Source organism: Perca fluviatilis, unplaced genomic scaffold (genome assembly GCF_010015445.1).
Source record: "Perca fluviatilis unplaced genomic scaffold, GENO_Pfluv_1.0 PFLUV_unplaced_scaf_1, whole genome shotgun sequence".
NCBI classification, from domain to species: Eukaryota; Metazoa; Chordata; class Actinopteri; order Perciformes; family Percidae; genus Perca; species Perca fluviatilis.
The window spans coordinates 400871-419541 of NW_024375502.1; the positions used below are offsets into that span (position 1 = coordinate 400871).

At 42.1% G+C, this 18671-nt stretch overlaps 1 pseudogene; it reads left to right on the plus strand.

The window, feature by feature from the left end:
• The window catches only part of LOC120554972, a 53352-nt pseudogene that overhangs the window by 5398 nt on the left and 29283 nt on the right, over positions 1 to 18671 (plus strand).

Here is an 18671-nt window from a genome sequence, read left to right on the forward strand (position 1 = left end):
TTAGTGTGATCCACTCATCGCGGCTCAATCGGTTGCACCGTTTGCCGAGCCAGGATAAGTAGGTGAAGCTATGTCAAGCCAGGTTTACATAGCTGGGATAAGTGCACGTTCACGGATTTCTTAAATAGACCACGGTATCGATCACAGATTTACTGATGCTGAAATGGAAAAGACGTGTGCAGCATATGTTTCACCCACTGAGTAGCAGCTTCTAATGGAAAATTACAAGGAGGTGAAACATATAATATGCAAAAAGGGAAATACGGCTGTTATCAAACGGAAAAAAGCACGACAGACAGTAGCGGACCTACTGAATATGTATGGATTTTAAAAAAAAATCTACTCAGTCCCTCCACATTTTAATTGCTTTAATATGCTTGTTTTATGTGTTGGTTTTAGTGCTGTATCTGTTTTTATGCGCCAAAATGTGCTGGTTTTAGTGTAGGCTAAAGTGTCTTTGAGTAGCCTGTAAAGCACTAGGCTATATAAATAAAAAATAAAAAATTCTTGTTCCTGGTAAATTTTTAAGGACTAGGCTTAATTTCAAAGCTTATTCATAATGCGAGAATATGTTTTACAGCCATATGCACAGATCTCCATAAGCTATGACTAATTGTAAATATATTTCTACAATTAATGTTCATACAGAACAAGCATGACTGGACAAAACTAGAAAAAGAAGTGACTTCAATTCACACTGTAAGCATATCTGTAAAACAATGTAGCCTGTTATTATTCATGTTTTTTTCTCACTCCCAAGCTCCAAGATGACAGTGACAGCACCAAAATAAAATGATTAAGAAGCTTTGTGGCATTCCAACACATTCTCACTCCCATTTGGTAAAAAGGACATTTGATCAGGTGCCATTGTCATCGTTATTGATGCAAAAGTCTCTTTTAGAGTCCGCTGCCACGGTGATGGGGATCCCCCGCCTCCCTGTGTTGCACGGGGCGGGGACACATTTCCGACGGGACAGCGCCGAGGAAAAGCCCATTTCCTCCGTATGCGTATCCGTAACTTTTACCATTACCATCTCAACAACTGCAGTAGTAGGATTTAAATCAAACTTCGTGACAGCAATAGTGACAAGTAATGCATGTTAATAAAATGAAGCAGAACACATTCAGAAGACAATTAGCGAAAAATGTTAAACACGTTTATTTCGGATCAGAGCGTCAGCTGATTTAACACATCAGACTCCAGGATTAATCTTAGCCTGCCTGTTAGCCTGCTCTGGAGCAGGCTAGCTGCAAAGAATAAATCTCCATGGTTACTTGGCTCGGTTTAATTCAACCTGCTTTTGTGCAACCAAGTCAAAGCTAAATTCATCCAGGATAACCTGAATATCCCGGCTTAATCCCTTATCCTGGTTTTGTGCAATACCCCTCTGTTGATCGTTGATTGTATTATTTGTGTTTTTGATTGCTTTGTGGTCACCGTATGAGGAAATATGACCGGTTGTTGTGGGTTTTTTTTGGTTACTTTGGTAAATCCATTTATTTTGACTATATGTGATGCAGCAGACAGTGTTGAGCCTTGTGTTAAATCACATTATTCCACACGGTAATGTCCTAGTGTCATGGTGAGGTTATTCAAAGGTGATTTAATTGCTGTAGGATAGTACTTGTCAAGTTATGTATGATTCACAATTCAGCTCTTTGCACAAACGTGAAAAAGGCCTCTTCAAGAACTGAAGAAACGCAGGGACAACTCAGATTTCTTCTGACTTCTCTTTCGTTTAATTCCAGTTTAGTTTGTTTTAGATGGATTTTAATTTGTAGGTACAAGCAGCAGAGGAGTTATTAACAGCAGTAGAAGATTGTAGTAGCAGTAGTAGTAGTAAGTTAGGTTGATAACCTTTTAAAGGCAAAAACAAAACAAAACAATTATTACTTTAAGGACATTTCCAAGATTTAACTGAGTCTAAGGATAAACTTCTCCCAGCAAAATCAAACAAACACAGATAGACTCAAGTTTCACCGACAATATGGTATTAATATATTAACTGAAAACTATACATTTCAAATACAATATGAAAATAAACAATTGTCAATTAGCTTGCCATCAATCATTGTTTCCCAAATATAATTATCAAATTAGACAATTGGTCTCAATTCTCAACACAAATAAACTTAACTGGCAACAATTTTACACAATGTCCATTTTCCAACCGGTTGTGTCTCCAGTTTTCTTGAATGAGCTGAATGTGTCTGAATGAGAGTTCCCTCTTTCATGAAGGGATTTCACTGAAATACTTTTTCACCAAACATTTCACACCACCTGTTCACACAAAGGTGCACCAGTTTAAATGTTCCCCAGGGAAACACAAGCCAATGATGGGTTCCACAATGCATGCACTTTCTCGTTTTATCTTGAAAGAAGTAGAAAGGGTGAATGCTTATGTTGTTTACTGTCTTTTGATGCAACAGTACTGAAGGCCCAGGTGTAAAATACACAGCCCTCCACTGCTGTAGATAAACTGCTGGTTGCTATGGACGCTGCTATCTCTGAACCCACGGATCTAGCATGTTGTTGGTATCATATGTGTTTACATGGACATGAATATTCCAGTCATGAGGATTATCCTGTTTTTGATCATATTCAGGATATGATGTTTAGGCTACATGGCACACAGAGAAATCAGGTTATTCACATCAGTCAGTCAGGCAGTAGGGCATAGTGAACTCAGTGGTCCTGCCTGTAACAGAGGGGGGGCTAACAACCTCAGCCTGTCAGTGGTCCAGGAATAAGGGCGGGTCTCTGTCAGAGGTGGACATTATCATAAAGGCTGTGGATGTTGAGGGTAGGGGGGTGGGCCAGGTGGACATTATCATAAAGGCTGTGGATGTTGAGGGTAGGGGGGTGGGCCAGGTGGACATTATCATAAAGGCTGTGGATGTTGAGGGGAGGGGGTGGGCCAGGTGGACATTATCATAAAGGCTGTGGATGTTGAGGGTAGGGGGTGGACCAGGTGGACATTATCATAAAGGCTGTGGATGTTGAGGGTAGGGGGTGGGCCAGGTGGACATTATCATAAAGGCTGTGGATGTTGAGGGTAGGGGGGTGGACCAGGTGGACATTATCATAAAGGCTGTGGATGTTGAGGGGTAGGGGGTGGACCAGGTGGACATTATCATAAAGGCTGTGGATGTTGAGGGGTAGGGGTGGACCAGGTGGACATTATCATAAAGGCTGTGGATGTTGAGGGTAGGGGGTGGGCCAGGTGGACATTTGGCATGAGGGCACATCCACGGGAGAGTCCAGCATTTATCCGGTGGATGGTGTCAGGATGGAAGTCTCTTCGTGGGAGGATGGTAGAGATTATAATCTTTGATGAGGGGAAGGTCTGTGTAGCCCTCTGAGCTCCTCTCTTCACAGACTCTGCTACCCTCTCCTGCTGTAGTCTCAGGTCATTAGTACCTGTGTGGATGATGATGTGGCTAGGCTGACCCAGGATGGGCTCAGTGAGCAGCTGGAGGGTTTCCCATTAGAATCTATAAGGATAATGATCTCAGCATCACTGGTTTTCTTTTGCTCTCCAGATGTTTTAGGCTCTCTCAGGTTCAGCTCCTCTCTTACAGCAGTGAGATCTCTGCCCATGACCTGTCTGTCTCTGCTGTATCTCCTCTCTTATAGCAGTGAGATCTCTGCCCATGGCCTGTCTGTCTGCTGTATCTCCTCTCTTACAGCAGTGAGATCTCTGCCCATGGCCTGTCTGTCTGCTGTATCTCCTCTCTTGTAGTGAGTGCTCTCTGCCCATGGCCTGTCTGTCCTGCTGTATCTCCTCTCTTACAGCAGTGAGATCTCTGCCCATGGCCTGTCTGTCCTGCTGTAGCTCCTGGACCTCTCCTCTTAGCTCCTGTATGGAGGCCTTCGTCTCATTCCTCACCTGGCTGCTGCTGTGTGGATTCAGTGGATGTCTGTTTAGAAAGCAGTAGCTCCTTCAGTTCCACCAGCTCTACTTCTTGCAGAGACAGACTCTCTCTCATCTGGGACACTCTGCTGTCCAGTTGACTGATGTGCCCTGGACGGTCTCCTAAAGGCTGATCCTCTTCCAGCTCTTCCCCTGGTGGCTGCTCTGTGGGCTTGATGTTGCTCTTCTCCTCACTGCTGATCTTCTCCTGTCTCTGTTTCTCAGTCTCTGCCAGAGCTTTGATGGTATTAAAGTTTTCTTGGACAGAGCTGAAACTGGCCTCATTGCCTTGGAACATGCCTCTGAGTTTTTTGTGTTTGTAAGCTTTCTTGGCCTGTGTACTTTTAATTTCTTTTGGGTAGCCAATCACAAGGAGGCAGGGCTCTCCCCCGGGAGATCCTAACATTGTTTCAGTTCCTAACTGCCGCTCTGCTGCTCCCTCTGCTGCTCCCTCTGCTGCTCCCTCTGCTGCTCCCTCTGCTGCTACTTAGCACGCTATGTTAAAGGAAACCGCACAACTTTTGGGAATAATTCAGCTTCTTCACCGTAACCCCCAGAGTTAGATAAGTCCATACATACCCTTCTCATCTCCGTGCGTGCTGTAACGCTGTCTGACGGCCCCAGCGGCAGCAGCCCAGCACAGATCCTGCAGGTGAATGGTTCCAGCAATCCTACTGCGAGTAGTAGCGAGTACTGAGAGTAACAGCGTGTACAAACACCAACGTAACCTGAGACACAGCCATCTTCTAACCGTAAACAAACCGGGAACTATATTCTCAGACAGGCGAAGCTCTGCAAAGCAAATCACTCCGCCCAAGTAGCAGAAGTAGCAGAGCTTCGCCTGTCTGAGAATATAGTTCCCGGTTTGTTTAGGAGGTTTTGAAGATGGCTGTGTGTCATGTGACCTTGTTATTTGTACACGCTGTGACTACAAATCACAACATGTAAATAGGAACATGTTGGTGTTATTTTGTCACTTATTGGGAGCAGTAGGATTACTGGAACCAGTTACCTGCATGTTCTGTGGCGTGTTCCTTTAAGTTAGCACAGGGTAGCCTTGGTTTCTTGAGGTAGAAATTAGAAATTAAACTTTTGTGGATATGAAGGAAACTTACCTTACTACTCTACTACAGCTTCTCTTGAGTGGGAAGGAGACGTGCTAGCCTTTGGTGGTTTTTCCTTTGGTTTGGAGCCTTTGGACCTTAGCTTAGCATAGCATAGCCTTCTTGCTCCTCTTCTCTGTCCTTAGCTGTTGTGTTAGCAGAGTTAGCTGTTGTTAGCAGGGTTAGCTGTTGTTAGCAGAGTTAGCTGTTGTGTTAGCAGGGTTAGCTGTTGTGTTAGCAGAGTTAGCTGTTGTGTTAGCAGAGTTAGCTGTTGTGTTAGAGTTAGCTGTTGTGTTAACAGAGTTAGCTGTTGTGTTAGCAGAGTTAGCTGTTGTGTTAACAGAGTTAGCTGTTGTGTTACCAGAGTTAGCTGTTGTGTTAACAGAGTTGTTGTGTTAGCAGGGTTAGCTGTTGTGTTAACAGAGTTAGCTGTTGTGTTAGCAGAGTTAGCTGTTGTGTTAACAGAGTTAGCTGTTGTGTTAGCAGAGTTAGCTGTTGTGTTAGCAGAGTTAGCTATTGTTTTAGAGTTAGCTGTTGTGTTAACATGGTTAGCTGTTGTGTTAACATAGTTAGCTGTTGTGTTAACAGAGTTAGCTGTTGTGTTAACAGGGTTAGCTGTTGTTTTAGTAGAGTTAGCTGTTGTGTTAACAGAGTTAGCTGTTGTGTTAACAGAGTTAGCTGTTGTGTTAACAGGGTTAGCTGTTGTTGTTAGTAGAGTTAGCTGTTGTGTTAGAGTTAGCTGTTGTGTTAGCAGAGTTAGCTGTTGTGTTAGCAGGGTTAGCTGTTGTGTTAGCAGAGTTAGCTGTTGTGTTAGCAGAGTTAGCTGTTGTGTTAGAAGAGTTAGCTGTTGTGCTAGCAGAGTTAGCTGTTGTGTTAGCAGGGTTAGCTGTTGTGTTAGCAGAGTTAGCTCGTCTTTGTCTTCACTTGTTTTGCCTTATATCTTTACCATGATGATTTTCTTTCCTGTGTGTGTGTGTGTGTGTGTGTGTGTGTAGCAGGTAAAGACATATTCTGCTGCTAGACTGCAGCTCTCTGGCTGTTCTCCCAGCAGGATCGGCATTTTATTGATGTTGGTTATTTTGGTCAAATGTCGGGTGTTTGTGTTTGAATTTGGGGAAATATTGAGTTCTGATTGGCTGCAGCTCTCTGCATTCTGTCAGGAAGTGCAGCTCCGTCTCGACTTCTTCTCTGGCTGTGCTCACTGAGTCTGGACTTGGTCAACGTAGTCCTTAGTTTGGTATCAGTCACTGTGGTCAGGTAGTTCTTTTTTTTTTTTTTAACTGATTTTTTTTGCCAAAGCATTGAAATTCGTGCATTACATACGCGGAGCCTCCAATTGAAGTCATGAGGGACCAGTGCGTTTTATATACGCACGCAGCTCAGCGGCTACCACGTTGTGTGTTATCGCGAGAACAGCATCACGCACAAAAACATAGATATGGTTGGGTTTAGAGAAAGAATGCAGGGAAAGGCTTTAATAACACAAGAAAATCACAAAACACACTAATAAACGGTTGGGTTTAGGGAAGAAACATTGGGAAAGGCTTAACAAAAAACACAACAAAGTCGCAAAAACGCGCCACATAAACACGCTAATAAACGGCCTAAAATCGCCAAACACGGACGCGAACCCCGGTCTCCTGGGTGAAAGTCCTGTGTTTTACCCATCCACCACCCCGACCAACTTCCTTACGCGGGCCCACGCCCTTCATACTATAAATGCAGTGGTTTCCATTACTGTAATTGGAGCGCTCCGCGTATCAGCTGTACGCACAATTTCAATTTTGCGTACACATTGCACGTATTTCACAGCTAGAAACCGTGGTATTTGTACGCTTTTCAGTGAGACTGGGCTGTATAATTGGGTTAATTCTGATTGGTTGGTTCCCAGACTGGTCCTGAGGCAGAACCGGGTCAGGAGGTGACCTGAGCATCAGGACCAGCTGAGTGAGGGGACTCTTCTCTTTGCTCAGCTCTTGGTGTTGCAGGGCTTTCTGCTGGTAGGAGTGGGGGTCACTGTTTTTAGATGTAGCACAATATTTGATTGCACGTTTTTTGAATTTTGATGAATAAAGGGAATTGGCCTAATTCAGCTCTGCAGGCCTTGTTGGTGGTTTTTCTGTGCACCTGTAGGATGCTTTTACAGAACTCTAGATGCAGGGTTTCAACTGGGTTTTTGTCCCAATGGGCCTGATTCTGGTAGGAAATAGGACCCCACACCTCACTACCGTAGAGGAGAACTGGTTCTATTACAGATTCAAATAGTTTGAGCCAGATTCTAATTTGGGATTTTAATGTAGATTTGACGTTTTATTGCATAAAATGCCCTGCGTCCTTCTCTCTCAGCTCCATTATCGCTGGTTAAAACTTCCAGTGGAACTTATTTTCAGTCCTGAATAATTGTAATGTGTACTGTGGTCTAAATTATGTGTTTCTAATGTGAAGCTGCATGTGTTTCCTTCAGATCTGGATCTTTTTTGAAAAGTCATTGTCTTTGTCTTTTGAGTGTTTACTGCCAGGGCCCAGGTCTGGCAGTAATGCTCCAGCAGGTCCAGGTTCTGCTGTAGGCCCTGTTCTGTAGGGGACAACAGAACCAGGTCATCTGCGTAGAGCAGGAACTTGATCTCAGAGTGGTGTAGAGTGAGACCAGGTGCTGCTGATGTCTCTAGGATGGTGGCCAGTTGGTTTATATAGATGTTGAATAGAGTGGGACTCAGACAGCAGCCCTGTCTCACTCCACGCTTCTGACAGAAGGATGTTGTTCTTTTGTTGCCAATTTGAATACTGCACTTATTGTTAGTGTACATAGATTTAATGATGTCATATGTTTTACCCCCTACACCAGATTCAATAACTTTGTAGAATAGTCCACTGTGCCAAATAGAGTCAAATGCCTTTTTGAAATCTATGAAACTCAAACGAATTTTGTTGTTGTTTTGGTGAACATGTTTGTCTATCAGGGTGTGTAGGGTGTAAATATGATCAGAAGTTCGGTGTTTTGGTACAAATCCAATTTGACTTTTACTCAAGACATTGTGTTTGGTAAGGAAGTTTATGAGTCTGGAGTTGATGATGCTACAAAAGAGCTTCCCCAGATTAGATGCCTCGGTAATTATTTGGGTCAGATGTATCTACAGATTTGTAGATTGGTGTGATGAGACCGTGATTCCAGATGTCAGGGAAGTAACCTACACTCAGAATCAAATTAAAGAGTTTCAGAACGGCCAATTGGAACTGTGGGCTGGTGTATTTCAGCATCTCGTTCATGATGTCATCGAGCCAAATGGCTTTTTTTTGGGTTTTAGTGGCCGGAGTTTGTCTCTGAGTTCCTGTTCATTAATGGGGGAGTCCAGAGGATTCTGGTTGTCTTTTACAGCCAATTCTAGTTCATTCAGTTTGGTTATTATTTGGTTTTGATTTGGGTCTGGATTCCTTGGTAATGGCTCATAGAGCGTTTCAAAATGGCCAACCCATATGTCTCCATTCTGTATCGCCAATTCTACAGGTTTGGATTTTTTAAGATTCTTCCATTTTTCCCAGAATTGGTTTGTGTTGATGGACTCCTCGATTAATGCCAGTTGTTTGTGTGTGTTGAGCTTTTTTGATTCTGAGTGTACGTTTGTAGTGTTTAAGTGTGGCACAGTAAAGAAGGCGTAAGTCTACATTTCCTGGATCTCTGTGTTTTTGGTTAGATAATCTCCTAACATTTTGTCTAATTTCTTTACATTCTTTGTCAAACCAATTATCATCTTTGGGATTCTTAGGTTTATTTTTGGATAATTTCAATTGTGATTTTTTTGCAGTTTGCATGATGATGTGATTGACATGTCTAACTGCATTATTTATGCCTTCTTGACTGTGTACATATGTGATGTCCAGAAAGGTATCTAATAGTGTTTGAATTTCGGGTGAGCTGATTGCTTTCTGGAACTCTTCTGCGCTGTTTTCGGCCCATCTGTATGATCTCCTGATGTTAAACAGCTTACTGGGCTGTGGGGGGGTGGTGTTGTTGGTCACTGACCTTCTGAGGAACACAGTAATTTGGCTGTGGTCAGACAGGGGGGTCAGTGGTTTAACTGTGAATGCACTGAGAGAGAAAGGGTCTAAATCTGTTACCATGTAATCAACGGTGCTGTTGCCAAGAGGTGAGCAAAACGTATTTCTACCTAAAGAGTCTCCTCGTAACCTACCGTTGACGATGTACAGACCCAGGGTTCGGCAGAGCTGCAGTAACTCTCGGCCGTTTTTATTTGTCTGGGCCACAGTTGGAACGAGGAAGGTTGGTTCTGTTTTGTGGATAGTTGTGTCCGAATATATGACTGTTACCTAGCTCTGTGCTGTAGTCAGGGAGCCGAGCCAGTAACGCGTGCGTGTTCAGGTCTCCACAGATTAGCACCCTTCCCTGGGCCTGGAAGCTGCAGATCTGCTCATGGAGAAGGGGGAGATGTCTTTATCGTAGTAATGGGGAGTCACTAGGGGAATGTATACAGCACACAGGAATATGTCTGTCGGAGGGTTAGTGATGCCTTGTTTTATTTTAAGCCAAATGTGTGAGTGTTCATATTTTATAGGGTGATGTACTTAGATATTTCATCTTTGTACCAGATAATAATCCCTCCTGAGTCCCTCCCTCTTTTAACAGTCGGAGTTTGACTGATGACAGCAGGATTTCTCTCTAGTTTGGGGGCAGTGAGTGACAGAGCCAGGTCTACACCAGGTCTCTTGGAGGATGATGATGTCTGTGTCTTTGGTGTTGTCTTTGAATTCAGGGGTTTCACTTTTACATCCAAACAATGAAGAGTTAAGGCCCTGAATATTCCACACAGAGACAGTGAATGGCTTCATTGTTAGCAAATACAAATACAGTTTTTAAAAAGAGATAAACCCACAGTAATGAGTTATAAATGAGCGGTAGGCTGCCCTGCAAAGGCAAAAGACCTTAACTCGCTAGAGTGTGAAACTGAGAAAAATGACTTTAAAGTTTTTGTTTTGTCCAGACAAAAGTATTATAGGTAGAACTCCCAAAATTTGACAACTAGTTGTTATAATGAAGAAATGTTTGTATGCAAAAAATCTTGAATTCAAAATTGACCTTTTGACCCTTGTTTGGCAGAACCGGACTCTGCTTTTGTATCATGTGCCAAAAACAAGGAGTCATGCAAAGGCAAAAGGCAGTAACTGACATATAATCAATATTTGCTTGCTGTTCACCATACTTACATCCATTAAAAGAACACCTAACCAAGGTCTAGTCATCATGGGATTTGTTTTAAATTATATAGAAGACATTTGTTTGTTCCTATTTACTGCTATAATGATCAGGATAGTGTGGCAACACTAACACAGTTGAACAGTATGACAGATAAGTTACTTTGCAGTACAGTATACAGTATGAATAAATACAAGAAATATTTTCTCAATAAAGATAATTTAATTATAATTGAATACAAAGGTATATTTATTGTTTAACAATAAAAATATAATGTTTAACACTTTTGCAAGGCACTAGTATCCGTGTCATATTCTCATTAGGGGCTGAGCCCCCTAAAGGTCTGATCCTAGAACAGCCCCTGGTTAAGGGTTAAGGGTCACCAAACTGCTCCAGATGCACAGTCAACAAACTCGACTTGGATTACTACTTTTAATTCTGAGATAACATTTAGGTTAGCATACTTTGTAACGGACGTTAGCAATAACTAGCTTAGTGCTTTTATGGATTTGTGTAAGATTTGACATGAATACCTGCAAGAAGGAAATATGGCTCAAACACGCAGGATTGTTGTGGATACAGCAGATGACGTGCTTTGCTATGGATTATATCTTCCATGGATTATATCGGATTGCATGGAAAGGTAGGATGCCTGCATTTAATGATTCGTTGTGCGTCTGATGTGAGGCTCCCGAAAGTGAGGTGTGTCAGCATCACCGTTAAGTCTACGTGATAAAGTTAGCTAGCTCCGGGCTGTCACTGACACTGACAGAATAGGAATCATCGCCACTTTATTTGAAAGATATGTCGTGTGTATGTTACGTGTTTTGGTGACAATTAAAAGCGGCAAACTTTGACAGTATGACAAGGCCAGAGTACAGTAACCTCACGGTGGCACAGTAACATCTCTCGATGCCTGGCTAAACAAAGTCAGAACACCTTAACTCAACTTCAGCGTGCCGGAACAAAGGCAAAGAGCCGTAACAGCTGTTAGGCGCGTTCTGCTGTGGTTTCGTATTGGTTTTGATGTTACGGTTGTCATAGCCCTTTATTTTCTTGTTAAAACAATCAAATTGACTCACGACATTTATTCACATGATAAAGGAGGTCTCAAATACCCCAAAAGTGACATTAACTAATTTTTGCCCAAACATGATGTTACGGCGTTTTGCCTTTGCAGGGCAGTAGGGCGTCTTTAAGTAGTAATACATTTTCTAAATACTATCTTCCGTTTAGCTAATTGCAGATATGAGTTACAGGGTTAGACAAAGGGTTTAGTTTTTTTTTTTATGAGAGACCGAAACAAGTTATGAATTATTGTGTTGCCAGAGATGTATTCCTCATTTTTTAAGTAATGACCAATAAGAAAAAGGCTAACTCATTCTGCAACGGAAGCTAAAGAGTAAATAGAAATAAATTGGTAATAATAGCCTTATAATTTAAAACCGGAATTGAATAGATTAAGATTAAAATAAAAACAGCCCTAATTAAAAGTGGATAGTAAACTTATAAAACTTGCGACTGTTACAAAACACTTAAAATAAGAGTAGTGGTTAGTATGACACCTTAGAGTCCCACTTAGCTGATCAGCCTGGAGCATATGAGACTGAGGAGGTGTCTGATCTCATCCAGGTCTGCAGGGCTGCCAGCACTGGTTGGTTTATCTCTTTTCTATCTCTATCTCTGTCTCTCTATCTCTCTCTCTCTCTCTCTGTCTCTCTATTTCTCTCTCTGTCTCTCTATCTCTGTCTCTCTCTCTGTTCTCTATCTCTCTCTGTCTGTCTGTCTGTCTCTTTCTATCTCTCTCTATCTCTCTTTCCTCTTCTCTCTTTGTCTCTCTCTCTTTCTCTCTATCTCTGTCTCTCTCTGTCTCTCTATCTCTCTGTCTCTCTCTCTCTGTCTGTCTGTCTGTCTGTCTCTCTATCTCTCTATCTCTCTCTCTCTTTCCTCTCTCTTTTTTCTCTGTCTGTTTTCTCTGTCTCTCTTTATCTCTCTCTCTCTCTGTCTCTCTCTCTCTTTTTTTCTCTTCTCTCTCTCTCTCTCTATCTCTCTCTGTCTGTCTCTCTGTCTGTCTGTTTATCTCTCTCTCTGTCTGTCTCTCTGTGTCCCGCTCTGTCTCTCTCTCTGTCTGTCTGTCTCTTTCTCTCTCTGTCTGTCTCTCTCTCTCTTTCTCTCTGTCTGTCTCTCTCTTTTCTCTCTCTCTCTGTCTCTCTTCTCTCTCTTCTCTCTCTATCTCTCTCTCTTTCTCTTCTCTCTCTCTCTCTCTATCTCTCTCACTCTTTCTCTATCTCTCTCTTTGTCTATCTCTCTCCCCTCTGTCTCTCTCTCTCTGTCTCTCACTCTCTGCTCTCTATCTCTCTCTTTCTCCTTGTCTGTCTGTCTGTCTCTCTCTCTCTCTCTCTCTCTCTCTCTCCCTCTCCTCTCTTTGTCTGTCTCTCTGTGTCGCTGTCTCTCTCTCTGTCTGTCTGTCTGTCTTTCTCTCTCTGTGTCTGTCTCTCTCTCTCTGTCTTTCTCTCTCTGTCTGTCTGTCTGTCTCTCTCTCTCTCTGTCTCTCTCTCTCTCTTTCATCCAATTTTGCTTTATTGGCATGAACAAAGAAAACATGTTGTTGCCAAAGCAGTTTACAGAAAATGCATAGTATTACAATCACATATTAAATACATATAGTACATATCACATATTAAATACATATAGTACATATCCCATATTAAATACATATAGTACATATCACATATTAAATGCATATAGTACATATCACATATTAAATACATATAGTACATATCACATATTAAATACATACAGTAGGTGTCACATATATTCTATACAGTGTCATAAACATACAACATACTACATTACAAAAAATTACATAACACAATGTAATACTTAACAGTTTTGTACAATCTTATAGTAGGGGAGTCCCTCAGATACATATTTAGCTGCCAGTGGGGCTGCTGTTCCTTCTCCTAGGAGGGCACACCGAGCTTTCTCTTCTCCTAGGGAAGAATACCAGCTTCTCTTCTCCTAGGAGGACTACCAGCTTCTCTCCTTCTCCTAGGAGGACTACCAGCTTCTCTTCTCCTAGGAGGGCTACCAGCTTCTCTTCTTCTAGGAGGACTACCAGCTTCCTTTCTCCTAGGAGGACTAACTGCTCTCTCTTCTCTCCTAGGAGGGACTACAGCTTCCCTTCTCCTAGGAGGACTACCACCTTCCCTCTCCTAGGAGGACTACCAGCTTCTCTTCTCCTAGGGGGGACTACCAGCTTCTCTTCTTTCCTCCCAGGGAGGACTACCAGCTTCTCTTCTCCTAGGAGGACTACCAGCTTCCCTTCTCCTAGGAGGACTACCAGCTTCCCTTCTCCTAGGAGGGACTACCAGCTTCTCTTCTCCTAGGAGGACTACCAGCTTCCCTTCTAGGAGGACTACCAGCTTCTCTTCTCCTAGGAGGAGGACTACCAGCTTCCCTCTCTGTCTGTCTGTCTCTCTCTCTTTCTCTCTCTGTCTCTCTCTTTCTCTCTGTCTCTTTCTCTCTGTCTCTGTCTGTCTCTCTCTCTGTCTGTCTGTCTGTCTCTCTCTCTCTCTCTCTTTCTCTCTCTGTCTCTCCCTCTCTCTAGTAATATTTATTACGATATGATAAAGTACACTAGGAACACCCTCTCCTACACATCTAATAGTCTATTATAAGAACAGCTGATGTCTGCGAGCAGTAAACAGCTTTAGAGAAGGACTGTTGTTGTGCGTGCTATGAAATAAAATTCCTGAGTTAGATCTCCTCTATCTGGAAAGTGTCCTGACATAACTTCTCTTATGATTGGACAATTTAAAGGAAATTAAACTCAATTACATATTGTAACTGTTGTCTCTCCGGACTGAGTGGCTGTAACCTGTCAGAGAAAAGCTGTGAAGCTCTGTCCTCAGTTCTCAGCTCCCAGTCCTCTAGTCTGAGAGAGCTGGACCTGAGTAACAACAACCTGCAGGATTCAGGAGGGGAAGCTGATCTGTGATGGACTAAGAAGTCCACACTGCAAACTGGAAACTCTCAGGTCAGGATTCATTAACCCATTCAGCTGATGACCATTTAAACTCTGATTAACTTTAGTTGACAAAACAGCTAACATGTAGCTTTGTGTCTGTTGATATGATAAACTTGGGCAGTAGTTTTTAATTATATAATTATTCATTTCTAGACTCAGAGTTACTTTCCATGAGGATTTCTATTTTTTACTTGTTGAATAATTTAAAAACCACAGATTATTTTAACCCTTGTGTTGTCCTTGGGTCCCAGTGACCCGCAAGGACACAAGGATTATGTACTCCGTTTACTTTGTTGAGAATTGCTCTCTAAACAAGGGGTTAATACAGCACCTTAGTTCTTGTTTGTACAGCATTTTGGTCAGCTTAAATCTGTGTTTAATGTGTTCTAGAAATAAACTTTACTTACTTACTTTACACAAACAGGGTTTAGAGAGCAATTCCAACAAAGTAAAGGGGAGTACATAATACCTTAGGTGGGTCCCTTCGGGTCACTGGGACCAGAGGGACAACAAGGGTTAAATATTCATTCTTAATCTGGACCAAAGAAACCTGGACAGCAAGCTCTCTGTGTTGACAGAGGGTTCCTGTGTGTTGTTCTTTGTGTTTGCAGTCTGTCAGGCTGTCTAATCACAGAGGAAGGCTGTTTTTCTCTGGTCTCAGCTCTGAGCTCCACCCCTCCTATTTGAGAGAGCTGGACCTGAGCTACAATCATCCAGGAGACTCAGGAGTGAAGCTACCGTTAGAGGGACTGAAGGATCCTCTCTGGAGACTAAACACTCTCAGGTACAAACACTGATGAACAAAGGAGATATTTGTGTAGGGAGTTTTAAAGGAGAACGTCTCTAAAATAACTAAAATGATAACTCCCTTTTGCTAGTAAGTGATGTAATTTGGACACATCTCTGTATGTTAAAGGCACTGTCCGTGGTTTTAAGAAACATCCTGTTTTTTCCCTCTTTCCGGGAAGACGGTTTCAAGGTCAACTTCCGGCAAAAAGTCCAGGACAGGTATAGCCTAGCTTAGCACAAAGCAATGTGCTTTCTGCTGTAGGAGAGTGTGTGGATGAAGCATTATTAATTCCTTTCAGCAGCACTAGTTAGCTAGAGGTTTACAATGTCAGTGCTCAGCCGGTGCCCTGTGGGAGGCCTGTTGATCGCTGATTGTGTTAGTTGTGTTTTGATTTGCTGCGTGGCCACCATATGAGTAAATTGTAACATAACGATTTGTTGTGGGTTTGTTTTGGTTTTATTGGGTAATTCCATTTTATTTTGACTACATGTGATGCAGCATCCTGTCATACTGCGTATGAAAGTTAGTTGCTGTCCGCATGTGTTCATGTTTCTGCAGTAGTGTATTAGGTGTCTCTAGGTGTTAAAATCGCTTTATTCCACACGGTAATGTCCTAGTGTCATGGTGAGGTTATTCAAAGGTGATTTAATTGCTGTAGGATAGTACTTGTCAAGTTATGTATGGTTCACACTTCAGCTCTTTGCCCAAACTTGAAAAAGGCCTCTTCAAGGACTGAAGGACGCAGGGAAAACTCAGATTTCTTCTGACTTCTTTTATTTAATTCCAGTTTAGTTTGTTTTAGATGGATTTTAATTTGTAGGTACAAGCAGCAGAGGAATTATTAATAGCAGTAGAAGATTGTAGTTGTAGTAGAAGATTGTTATTAGTTATTAGGTAGTCGCGGCGGCCTTAAGCATCTGGGGGCCCGTTTCAATAACTAATATGGGGCCCTACCACATAAAACATAAACATAACAGAAAAAGCAAGGATTCCTTGTTGGTTTGCATCAATGGTATATTATTGTATTACGTGCACTTTCAGCTTAATTGATTTGCGCGGTATATTTTCAACTGGTCTGGGCTGACTTAAAAAAAAAAAAAAAACAGCTCAAACATCCCCTCAACTTGAATTATTTAACCAAAAGCAAGAAGAAAAAAGTGTCTGACACTGAACCGAACTTTTCATAAATAATGATGGGGGTTCGCGTTTTTCAGCTCCGGTCAGCTCACCGGGCGTGATTTCACCTGAGCCATTTTTAGAAATCCACCCTTCTGTGTTTGAGTGCTGAGAATGCCCTGATAAGTTCATCTTTGTCCAGCGATTTTGTCACCTCGTGCTCAATTGAAATCCGAGCGAGTTGAGCCTCCTGGAGCATTGTTGACCTCAGGTGTGTTTTATCGCCGATTTTAAAATCAACGAGACCATAATTAAGAAAATGAACATCATTCTGTGGTGCAGAAGACTTAAAACAAGCGATTGTGTTTTTATTAGCTTCAAGCGAAGAAACTCCTCTCTCTCCTTCGCTACAATCACAGGCACTGTCATCATGAGTCGGAGAGCAATGCTGAGGTTTGGATACAGTTCAACTAAACTGTTTCTGTAGATGTAGCTCAGAATCTGCAGGCCAGGTTTCTTTTGCTGGCACGGCAGTGATAGCAGCCGAGATCTCGGCGCACAAGGTCCTCAGCATCCACATGGCCGGGGGTTTTTCTATATTTGCGCAGCTTTTTTGAGGGTGTATTGTCAATGGTACCGTGTGCGTTTTACGCGCTTCTCCAGCTCACACCAGCTGTCCATATTGGCATGGTGTGTATTGGATTTGTCATGATCATCAGTGTGAGAGTGAGTCGTTCCCACATTCAGAAACCTCTGTGAGTGAGACTACTTCGTCTGCTTGCCAAATAAGGCACAGCAGAAACAGAAGACTGAATCGGATGATTTTGAGTAGCCTACACTAACCATGACCCGCGTATCTTTTCTTCATTTTTCATCTTCATGAAATATCTGTCCTTGGTAAAACGGGCGGTGTGATTGGCTTTGTGTGAAGTTAAACTCCTCTATCTGAACAGGACCGCTAACAATATCAATTCGTTGGTCATCGGCAATATGCTCCGGCCAGCACCCCGGGTCTGTCTCTGTAAACGGGGCTTTCTCCTGCGGCATCTCCCTCGCCTGTCTCCAGCGGTGGAGATCTTGATCGTCATGTTCTTGTTCTACTAACAGTGTTTGGTCATCGTTATTGCCAGCAGTTTGAGCTGAAGACGGATAATCTGTATTTTGGCTAGCATCCGCGGAGGTGGGGGTTCCCGCTGCTGTCGCCGGTAAGGTTACAGATGCTGGACCAAAGAAAGAGGCTCACTTTTGGTAGACTGAATAAAGCTTTTCTTTTGTTGTCTGATATCTTTCGTTTTTCAGCACCACTGGCATATGTACGTTTCATTTCCTCTTAAAATTCTTTTTCCTTCAAAATAACATTTTAACCTAACGGCAAAAAGGCAAAGGTATAAACAAATAAACTACCGGTATTATACTTCCGCTAAGCCGTTCACTGACGGTAAACGTCGCTTAAGGAACCCAGTTTTGACCAATCAAGACGTTAGTGTTGTTGTTGAATTTTGGGTAGTGTAGTATTTCTTTCTCCAGAAGATCGCAAATAAAAAGGTTGATTTCATATCTTGTGGCTTTTATAGGAGCAGAAACGTTTGTTTCGCAACCCTGTAGCTCGTGGTCAATCTAACTTGGATGGTTTAGACATTATGGCTTAAAATCAATATCCTATTGAGAAAATGAATGGGATTTTGCTGGTCTGTTGGGGTCCCCCTTGAGGGCAGGGCCTGTTTCAATTGAAACGGTGAAACATAGGTAACGCGCGTCTGGTAGTAGTAGTAGAAGATTGTAGCTAGCAGTAGTATTAAGTTAGTTTGATAACATTTTAAAAGGTATAAACAAAACAAAATATTCAATACTTTAAGGACATTTTCAAAATTAAATATATTTCATTGTAGTCATTGTAACCACATCATAAATAGCAATTAGATTTAACTAAGTCTAAGGATAAACTCCTCCCAGCAAAATCAAACACACACAGATAGACTCAAATTTCACCAACAATATGGTATTAATATATTAACTGAAAACTATACATTTCAAATACAATATGAAAATAAACAATTGTCAATTAACTCTGCCATCAATCATTGTTTCCCAAATATAATTATCAAATTAGACAATTGGTCTCAATTCTCAACACAAATAAACTTAACTGGCAACAATTTTACACAATGTCCATTTTCCAACCGGTTGTGTCTCCAGTTTTTCTTGAATGAGCTGAATGTGTCTGAATGAGAGTTCCCTCTTTCATGAAGGGATTTCGGGGAAATACTTTTTCACCAAACATTTCACACCACCTGTTCCACCGAAGGTGCACCAGTTTAAATGTTCCCCAGGGAAACACGAAGCCAATGATGGGTTCCACAATGCATGCACTTTCGCTCCCCCTGCTGGAGTTTTATCTTGAAAGAAGTATAAAGGGTGAATGCTTATGTTGTTTACTGTCTTTTGATGCAACAGTACTGAAGGCCCAGGTGTAAAATACACAGCCCTCCACTGCTGTAGATAAACTGCT